The sequence below is a fragment of the Oncorhynchus clarkii genome, chromosome 15 (genome assembly GCF_045791955.1).
Source record: "Oncorhynchus clarkii lewisi isolate Uvic-CL-2024 chromosome 15, UVic_Ocla_1.0, whole genome shotgun sequence".
NCBI classification, from domain to species: Eukaryota; Metazoa; Chordata; class Actinopteri; order Salmoniformes; family Salmonidae; genus Oncorhynchus; species Oncorhynchus clarkii.
This window is the reverse complement of record NC_092161.1, coordinates 30,112,427-30,123,325: the sequence shown is the minus strand read 5'-3', so window position 1 is coordinate 30,123,325 and position 10,899 is coordinate 30,112,427.

Below are 10,899 nucleotides of genomic sequence, written 5' to 3'. Positions count from 1 at the left end.
ATTCATTTAAAGCCTTTAAGTCTGGGAAAACTCCAGAGCTGGAATCCCAGTTGAGGTATACCAAACCTTTTTTGATGTACTTAGAAGACCATGTTTTAACCACTCTAAACCAAATCTATAATATTAGTAAGAATGTCTCACCCCATGGTCAAAATATATTATGGTTAGACTCAAATATACTAATTGATAAAAATAAAAATAAACATTTATATATAAAAAAATATAAAAAAACATTTAATTTTTTTAATTTTTTTTTTTTTTTTTTAAAGAATCATAAATAGGACTGGTGCAGTTATGTCACACTTGCAGCTAACCCACACTAATTGCAGCATTACCTCAGAAATTGAAGAGGAAAGTGGAAGGGGGAGAAAGTAAGGAACTTGTCTGCCGGCCCTGCATTAAAGACCATAATTGGTTGAAGAAAGTTGTGATAAATAAAAAAGTATACCAGTTTCATTTAAGGAATGTGTCAGCTGTGCCATATAGATTTTTGATGTTCCGATTCCATGGCACATGGTTAATGAACTGATGCACAAAACTACGCTGGATTCAAAACATCACAGCACTAAAATATATGGCATCTAGAAATCCAAACTGGATGATGTTCAGAGATCGATGGCAGGGGTTGAGTGGAGCTGAAGGGAGGGACCAAAAAAAACAACATAACTAATGTAAAATATACTGTGTCGGTAAAATGTATATAGTATGTATAAGCTGGGAGTAGAAGCCTAAGTGTTGTTGCCCATTAGTTTACTCCAATTAGGGGAGGGGTGTTAGGGTTAGGGGACAATAATAAAGGAAAATAGATTTATAAATATATATATATTTACAAAAAAATATATATGGGGGATTTGAAATGATGCAGACAATTACAGGACATTGATAGAAGCCACAATCTATCTGCAATATTAAAGTTGATCTACCCTCTGTGTATCATAAAGCTGAATTCATCTACCCTCTGTATCATAAACACTGTGTATCATAAAGCTGAATTCATCTACCCTCTGTATCATAAACACTGTGTATCATAAAGCTGAATTCATCTACCCTCTGTATCATAAACACTGTGTATCATAAAGCTGAATTCATCTACCCCCTGTATCATAAACACTGTGTATCATAAAGCTGAATTCATCTACCCTCTGTATCATAAACACTGTGTATCATAAAGCTGAATTCATCTACCCTCTGTATCATAAACACTGTGTATCATAAAGCTGAATTCATCTACCCTCTGTATCATAAACACTGTGTATCATAAAGCTGAATTAATCTACCCCCTGTATCATAAACACTGTGTATCATAAAGCTGAATTAATCTACCCTCTGTATCATAAACACTGTGTATCATAAAGCTGAATTAATCTACCCCCTGTATCATAAACACTGTGTATCATAAAGCTGAATTCATCTACCCTCTGTATCATAAACACTGTGTATCATAAAGCTGAATTAATCTACCCTCTGTATCATAAACACTGTGTATCATAAAGCTGAATTAATCTACCCTCTGTATCATAAACACTGTGTATCATAAAGCTGAATTAATCTACCCTCTGTATCATAAGCACTGTGTATCATAAAGCTGAATTAATCTACCCCCTGTATCATAAACACTGTGTATCATAAAGCTGAATTAATCTACCCTCTGTATCATAAACACTGTGTATCATAAAGCTGAATGAATCTACCCTCTGTATCATAAACACTGTGTATCATAAAGCTTACTTTTTGTTTCACACATGAAGTGTTCCAAAAACAAATATGATATTTGCTCAAAAACCACATTTTCAAAATTTGCAATATTATATGTGAAGTATCATGTGATTATCTACATGTGAAACTATGTAGCCTGTCTGTAAGAGCTCATTTGTAGAGCATTTGCACTCACGGGTGCAACAATTGTTGCTGCTTACAAATCAAGCCTCAAAATATGTTCATGAGCCAGAAACAACAATAGCATGAGACTAGTGGTCAAAAGGATTTTGGCGCTCCAAAGAGTACTGTATTCTGTGGGGTGGAATTCGAAATACTGCAATTCTTTCCCCGACCACAACATTTTCCCACAATGTACTATAATTGACAGCATGCTGCCCTAAAACAAGTATTTTATTGTTGATAATACCCCAAAAATTAATTTTTAAATGACAGTTTCCATTTAAGTGTACATCTCAAAACCATGTATGCAAGAAACCTTGACCTGGTGCACACATATTTCTCTTTCCTCAGTTTGATTGAAGGCCTCAATCTGTCTTTTTGCCTTGTGACTGATTCCTTCTAGAAAGAAAGAAAGAAGCCACGACACAGCTAGCTACTAGTTTAAATAAATGAAAGATCTAATTATTACAAAGGTTGAATGTATAGGCTACATTTATGAGAATAATACATGCAGCTTATCAAGCTCGAAGACGATACACTCATTTACCACTCAATAAATTGTTATGAGTGAGTGCACCACAAGTATCTTTTCAGGGTGCACCCTCTTCCCAACGCAGCCTCTTCCAACACAACGGTCAGAGATGGGCAGTATTTCTGTTACATGTATTTGAAATATATACAGTGGGGCAAAAAAGTATTTAGTCAGCCACCAATTGTGCAAGTTCTCCCACTTAAAAAGATGAGAGAGGTACACTTCAACTATGACAGACAAAATGATAAGAAAAAAAATCCAGAAAATCACATTGTAGGATTTTTAATGAATTTATTTGCAAATTATGGTGGAAAATAAGTATTTGGTCACCTACAAACAAGCAAGATTTCTGGCTCTCACAGACCTGTAACTTCTTCTTTGAGAGGCTACTCTGTCCTCCACTCGTTACCTGTATTAATGGCACCTGTTTGAACTTGTTATCAGTATAAAAGACACCTGTCCACAACCTCAAACAGTCACACTCCAAACTCCACTATGGCCAAGACCAAAGAGCTGTCAAAGGACACCAGAAACAAAATTGTAGACCTACACCAGGCTGGGAAGACTGAATCTGCAATAGGTAAGCAGCTTGGTTTGGTGAAGAAATCAACTGTGGGAGCAATTATTAGGAAATGGAAGACATACAAGACCACTGATAATCTCCCTCGATCTGGGGCTCCACGCAAGATCTCACCCCGTGGGGTCAAAATGATCACAAGAACGGTGAGCAAAAATCCCAGAACCACACGGGGGTAACTAGTGAATGACCTGCAGAGAGCTGGGACCAAAGTAACAAAGCCTACCATCAGTAACACACTATGCCGCCATGGACTCAAATCCTGCAGTGCCAGACGTGTCCCCCTGCTTAAGCCAGTACATGTCCAGGCCCGTCTGAAGTTTGCTAGAGAGCATTTGGATGATCCAGAAGAAGTTTGGGAGAATTTCATATGGTCAGATGAAACCAAAATATAACTTTTTGGTAAAAACTCAACTCGTCGTGTTTGGAGGACAAAGAATGCTGAGTTGCATCCAAAGAACACCATACCTACTGTGAAGCATGGGGGTAGAAACATCATGCTTTCGGGCTGTTTTTCTGCAAAGGGACCAGGACGACTGATCCGTGTAAAGGAAAGAATGAATGGGGCCATGTATCGTGAGATTTTGAGTGAAAACCTCCTTCCATCAGCAAGGGCATTGAAGATGAAATGTGTCTGGATCTTTCAGCATGACAATGATCCTGTAACGGTTCTCTTCTTGTGAAGTAGAGGCGGACCAAAGCGCAGCGTGGTGGTTGTTCATTGTATTTATTTACGACACTATACATGAACAAACTAACGAAAAAACAAGAAACGTGAGAACTCAAAACCTAATCCAGCCTATCTGGTGAACACTACACAAAGACAGGAACAATCACCCACAAACAAACAGTGAAACCCAGGCTACCTAAGTATGATTCTCAATCAGAGACAACTAATGACACCTGCCTCTGATTGAGAACCATACTAGGCCGAAAACATAGAACTGCCCCAAAACATAGAAAAACAAACATAGACTGCCCACCCAACTCACGCCCTGACCATACTAAATAAATACAAAAACAAAGGAAATAGAGGTCAGAACGTGACAGTACCCCCCCCCAAAGGTGCGGACTCCGGCCGCAAAACCTTGACCTATAGGGGAGGGTCTGGGTGGGCGTCTGTCCGCGGTGGCGGCTCTGGCGCGGGACGCGGACCCCACTTCACCATTGTCTCAGTCCGCCTTATTGTCCGCCTCCGTGGCTTACTCACCATGCCCACCCCTCTCAATGACCCCACTGGACAGAGGGGCTGCTTGGGACAGAGGGGCAGCTCGGGACAGAGGTGAAGCAGCTGCTCGGGACAGAGGGACAGCTGCTCGGGACAGAGGGACAGCTGCTCGGGACAGAGGGACAGCTGCTCGGGACAGAGGGGCAGCTGCTCCGGGCGGAGGGGCTCTAGCGGCCCCTGGCTGACTGGCGGCACTGGCGGACCCTGGCTGACTGGCGGCCCCTGGCTGACTGGCGGCACTGGCGGCCCCTGGCTGACGGGCGGCACTGGCGGCCCCTGGCTGACGGGCGGCACTGGCGGCCCCTGGCTGACTGGCGGCACTGGCGGCCCCTGGCTGACGGGCGGCACTGGCGGCCCCTGGCTAACGGGCGGCACTGGCGGCCCCTGGCTGACGGGCGGCACTGGCGGCTCCTGGCAGACGGGCGGCATTGGCGGCGCTGGGCAGACGGGCGGCGCTGGCGGCGCTGGGCAGACGGGCGGCGCTGGCGGCGCTGGGCAGACGGGCGGCGCTGGCGGCGTTGGGCAAACGGGCGGCGCTGGCGGCGCTGGGCAGACGGGCGGCGCTGGCGGCGCTGGGCAGACGGGCGGCGCTGGCGGCGCTGGGCAGACGGGCGGCGCTGGCGCTGGGCAGACGGGAGGCTCCGGCAGAGGCGCCGGACAGGCGGGAGGCTCCGGCAGAGGCGCCGGACAGGCGGGAGGCTCCGGCAGAGGCGCCGGACAGGCGGGAGGCTCCGGCAGAGGCGCCGGACAGGCGGGAGGCTCCGGCAGAGGCGCCGGACAGGCGGGAGGCTCCGGCAGAGGCGCCGGACAGGCGGGAGGCTCCGGCAGAGGCGCCGGACAGGCGGGAGGCTCCGGCAGAGGCGCCGGACAGGCGGGAGGCTCCGGCAGAGGCGCCGGACAGGCGGGAGGCTCCGGCAGAGGCGCCGGACAGGCGGGAGGCTCCGGCAGCGGCGCCGGACAGGCGGGAGACTCCGGCAGCGGCGCCGGACAGGCGGGAGACTCCGGCAGCGGCGCCGGACAGGCGGGAGACTCCGGCAGCGGCGCCGGACAGGCGGGAGACTCCGGCAGCGGCGCCGGACAGGCGGGAGACTCCGGCAGCGCTGGAGAGGAGGAAGGCTCTGGTAGCGCCGGAGAGGCGGGAGACTCCGGCAGCGCTGGAGAGGAGGAAGGCTCTGGACGGATGGGCCGGAGAGACAGCCTGGTACGGGGAGCTGCCACCGGAGGGCTGGGGTGTGGAGGTGGTGACGGATAGACCGGGCCGTGCAGGCGCACTGGAGCTCTTGAGCACCGAGCCTGCCCAACCTTACCCGGTTGAATGGTCCCGGTCGCCCTGCCAGTGCGGCGAGGTGGAATAGCCCGCACTGGGCTATGCAGGCGAACCGGGGACACCGTGCGCAAGGCTGGTGCCATGTAAGCCGGCCCAAGGAGACGCACTGGAGACCAGATGCGTAGAGCCGGCTTCATGGCACTTGGCTCGATGCCCACTCTAGCCCGGCCGATACGCGGAGCTGGAATGTACCGCACCGGGCTGTGCACCCGCACTGGGGACACCGTGCGCTCCACAGCATAACACGGTGCCTGCCCGGTCTCTCTAGCCCCCCGGTAACCACAGGAAGTTGGCTCAGGTCTCCTACCTGGCGTAGCCATACTCCCTGTTAGCCCCCCCCCAAGAAATTTTTGGGGCTGACTCCCGGGCTTCCATCCACGACGCCGCGCTGCCTCCTCATACCAGCGCCTCTCCGCTTTCGCCGCCTCCCGTTCTTCCTTGGGGCGGCGATATTCTCCTGGCTGAGCCCAAGGTCCTTTACCGTCTAATTCGTCCTCCCATGTCCATACCTCCTCGCGCTGCTCCTGCTGCTGCTTTCTCCTTTGCCCATTACCACACCGCTTGGTCCTGTTGTGGTGGGTGATTCTGTAACGGTTCTCTTCTTGTGAAGTAGAGGCGGACCAAAGCGCAGCGTGGTGGTTGTTCATTGTATTTATTTACGACACTATACATGAACAAACTAACGAAAAAACAAGAAACGTGAGAACTCAAAACCTAATCCAGCCTATCTGGTGAACACTACACAAAGACAGGAACAATCACCCACAAACAAACAGTGAAACCCAGGCTACCTAAGTATGATTCTCAATCAGAGACAACTAATGACACCTGCCTCTGATTGAGAACCATACTAGGCCGAAAACATAGAACTGCCCCAAAACATAGAAAAACAAACATAGACTGCCCACCCAACTCACGCCCTGACCATACTAAATAAATACAAAAACAAAGGAAATAGAGGTCAGAACGTGACAGATCCCAAACACACCGCCCGGGCAACGAAGGAGTGGCTTCGTAAGAAGCATTTCAAGGTCCTGGAGTGGCCTAGCCAGTCTCCAGAGTTGAAAGTCCGTGTTGCCCAGCAACAGCCCCAAAACATCACTGCTCTAGAGTAGCTCTGGATGGAGGAATCGGCCAAAATACCAGCAAAAGTGTGTGAAAACCTTGTGAAGACTTACAGAAAACGTTTGACCTCTGTCATTGCCAACAAAGGGTATATAACAAAGTATTGAGCAACTTTTGTTATTGACCAAATACTTATTTTCCACCATAATGTGCAAATAAATTCATTACAAATCCTACAATGTGATTTTCTGGATTTTATTTTCTCATTGTGTCTGTCATAGTTGAAATGTACCTATGATGAAAATTACAGGCCTCTCTCATCTTTTTAAGTGGGAGAACTTGCACAATTGGTGGCTGACTAAATACTTTTTTGCACCACTGTATATTGTATTACACTGGGCTGAACTACACTCAATGTTTTTTGTAACAAGGTACTTTTGAGAGCTGTAATTTGCATTTTCACAATTTTGTGGCCCCCTTTCACCCTGCATTGGTATCAGAAGTCTGATGGCACTATGGTGTGATATGGGAGTCTGCTTAATGAACTAAATATAAATGTATATGTAAAAATTGGCAATTGCAAAACATGCTGAGTATTATTCTAATGAGCTCTGTCACAAAACAAGGTTTTGTCTAGAAGGGTAACACGTTTTTCTAAATTAGCAGGTTTAGGGAATATGGTGTAATTGCAGACTGATGTGGGTGTTCCTTGATATTAGGAAATGCCCATTGATACCTGCCATTGGTCAGTTCCGGTGTGATGAGACTGATGGTTTTTTGAGACAGAAAATTAGTTTTCCTAGCAGGTTAGGTAAATTCAAGTCAAATCAAATTGTATTTGTCACATGCGCCGAACACAACACCTTACAGTGAAATGCTTCCTTACAAGCCCTTAACCTACAATGCAGTTTTAAGAAAAGAAGTGTTAAGTAAAAAATGGATAAATAAAAAATTAAAGAAACACTAAATGACTAAAATAACAGTAGCGAGGCTATATACGAGGGTACCGGTACAGAGTCAATGTGCGGGAGCACAGGTTAGTCAAGGTAATTGAGATAATATGTAGATGTAGGTAGAGTTAAAGTGACTATGCATAGATAATAAACAGAGTTGCAGCAGCGTAAAAGAGAGGGGGACAAAGCAAATAGTCTGGCCGGCCATTTGATTAGCTGTTCAGGAGTCTTATGGCTTGGGGGTAGTAGCTGTTAAGAAGCCTGTTGGACCTAGACTTGACGTTCCGGTAGCACTTGCCGTGCGGTAGCAGAGGGAACAGTCTATGACTAGTGTGGCTGGAGTCTGACACCGCCTGGTATAGAGGTCATGGATAGCAGGAAGCTTGGCCCCGGTGATGTACTGGGCCGTACTCACTACCCTCTGTAGTGCCTGGCGGTCGGAGGCCGAGCAGTTTCCATACCCGGCAGTGATGCAACCAGTCAGCTCTCGATGGTGCATCTGTAAAACATTTTGAGGATCTGAGGACCCATGCCAAAGATTTTTAGTCTTCTGAGGCGGAATAGGTTTTGTCTTGCCCGCTTCACTACTGTCTTGGTGTGCTTGGACCATGTTAGTTTGTTGGTGATGTGGACACCAAGGAACTTGAAACTCTCAACCTGCTCCACAACAGCCCCATCAATGAGAATGGGGGCGTGCTCAGTCCTCCTTTTCCTGTAGTCCACAATCATGTCCTTTGTCTTGATCACGTTGAGGGAGAGGTTGTTGTCCTTGCACCACACGGTCAGGTCTCTGACCTCCTCCCTATAGGCTGTCTCATCGTTGTTGATGATCAGGCCTACCACTGTTGTGTCATCGGCAAATTTAATGATGGTGTTGGAGTCGTGCCTGGCCATGCAGTCATGAGTGAACAGGGAGTACAGGAGGGGACTGTGCCTAATAACCTTAGTGTTCTTGGGCACAGGGACTATGGTGGTCTCCTTGAAACATGTTGGTATTCCAGACTCAGTCTGGGACAGGTTGAAAATGTCAGTGAAGACACTTTCCAGTTGGTCAGCGCATGCTCTGGGTATATGTCCTGGTAATATGTCTGGCCCTGCGGCCTTGTGAATGTTGACCTGTTTAAAGGTCTTACTCACATCGGCTACGGAGAGTGTGATCACACAGTCGTCCAGAACCGCTGATGCTCTCATACATTCTTCAGTGTTGCTTGCCTTGAAGCGAGCATAGAAGTAATTTAGTTTGTCTGGCAGGCTTGTGTCACTGGGCAGCTCGCAGCTGTGCTTCCCTTTGTAGTCTGTAATATTTTTCAAGCCCTGCCACATTCGACGAGCGTCGAATGTGGCAGGTTTTTGTAACCGTTACTGAGAATGTTGTTGCTGTTCAGGCCGGCTACTTGCAAATGTATTTTAGTATTTTAAAATACAAGCATTGTGTAGTTTATATTGATAGAATGATATTTATTGTATTTTGTAATTCAATTTTGTAATTGTGTTTGGTCATTTTTGCCCATCCCATCCCTGTAAGGGAAGGGTAAAAGTGATGTTTTACTTTGATGTCAAGTCAGTTCATATTGTTGCTACCTTAGCTGTTGTGCTAGCTAACATGCTACTGAACAGTGACACTAGCATAATGACATATTAGCACTAGCCTATTATTGATATTAGCTAAAATACAGAAATGTATTCACCAAAAAATATGTGCTTAGGCAAATCATTATCAATTGTGCAAAATATGATATCTAATGTTAGCTAGCTAAGTGCTAGCCACTAACTAACTGGCTCGCTAGCCAGTCAGTGCTGCTGACAGATTGAAACTAATCCATCAACAAAACATTTTCCGCTCTATTCCATAACACATGATATTGCTAAGCAGGCATCAATTATTTAACAAAATGTTTATTAGGATGTTAGACACTCACCGAACAACTTCAGTAGGTAGCTACATTGGTTGGTTTACAGTTTCTAACCGATTTTTCTTCACCCCCTGACTAGTCGTCAATGTTTACTGGTCTTGAAACTCATGTGTTCACCAGAAACGGTAAACTGGTAAACTGTTTGCCACTAGTGGCAATACATGTTGTCGCCACAGATTCAAATAGAATCTTGAGAGAATTGTTTGCCAGAAAAAGTTCACTAGTGGCAATACATATTATTGTCGTAGATTCACCACTAGAGGCAAAAATTTGCAAACTTCTGGAAACATTTTGTGGCACACTATTTAGTTTACAGCAAATTTGCCATAGATTTGCGGGAAGTTTATGGCACAGGAGGTGACAGCTGGTCATGAAGGTGTGTGTGTTTTCAGAGGACAATAATGCGCTGTGTGTCATATAAGGGAACATTTTCATCAGACAGGACATTTGAAAGATACTGTAGGAGGCAGTTTGCACCAAAAGTGTTTGGTGTGTGTTTTATCACACTGCCCACATCATACATCATATGTATGCCGAAAAAAGGCCCTTGAGGTAGATGATACGTGACGAGAGCAGACAAGAGAAATGTGTAAACAATGCCCAGAAGCTTGTATTTTTGGAATTGAAGTGATTTAGTGGCCAACTGTTTTGGGAAATTACACTGTAAAGATGTCAGATCAGCCAAGTGAATAAGGCCACGGTAGCCCCAAATGAAATAACTTTTGCTGACTTAGTGGCAGGGAAGGGAGAAGGATGGGAGAAGGATGGGGGAGGGATGGGGGGAGAAATGGGCAGGCTCTTCTCCTCTACCACACAGACTGCTGATGTTGTGGATTGGTGGGACAATAACCACTCAGGAGGAATTGTGAGGGCACCGCGGGGATGGATGGTTCTCCAGAAAAGAGGGGACAGAAGAAGGGAGGATATCCTGCTTCCTGCCAGGGGAAGTGAGGGGAGGCCAGAGCGTGCAGACCCATTGTGGAAAGCCCAACGTGGAGCCCTGTCACCCTGCACCATCATAGGCTGAACGAGGCTGGGGAGGGCCTGAAAAAAAAACACAATCATGCACCATCATGTACTAACATACAGAGAAATACATGAACAGAATGTAAACACACATGTAAATGTAGTCATACACAGTCCATGCTCATGTGAAATCATGTCCTGAAACAGATTTCTTTCTCTTTTTCTTTATTATTTTTTACCTCCCCAAAAATATGTTTCATTTGTACAAACTCACGCTTTATTTTTGTGGATAATATCATAACCTAGCAAAGAAAATACATCTGGGATGTATAACAACATTGATGTATATTCTTACACATTCACTGCACTTAGTAATAGAATATAAAAATCATATATTCTCTGTTATAAAATCTGTAAGAAGTGACATGACAGGTTTTTTACATTCTCAAAGTGCCATAGT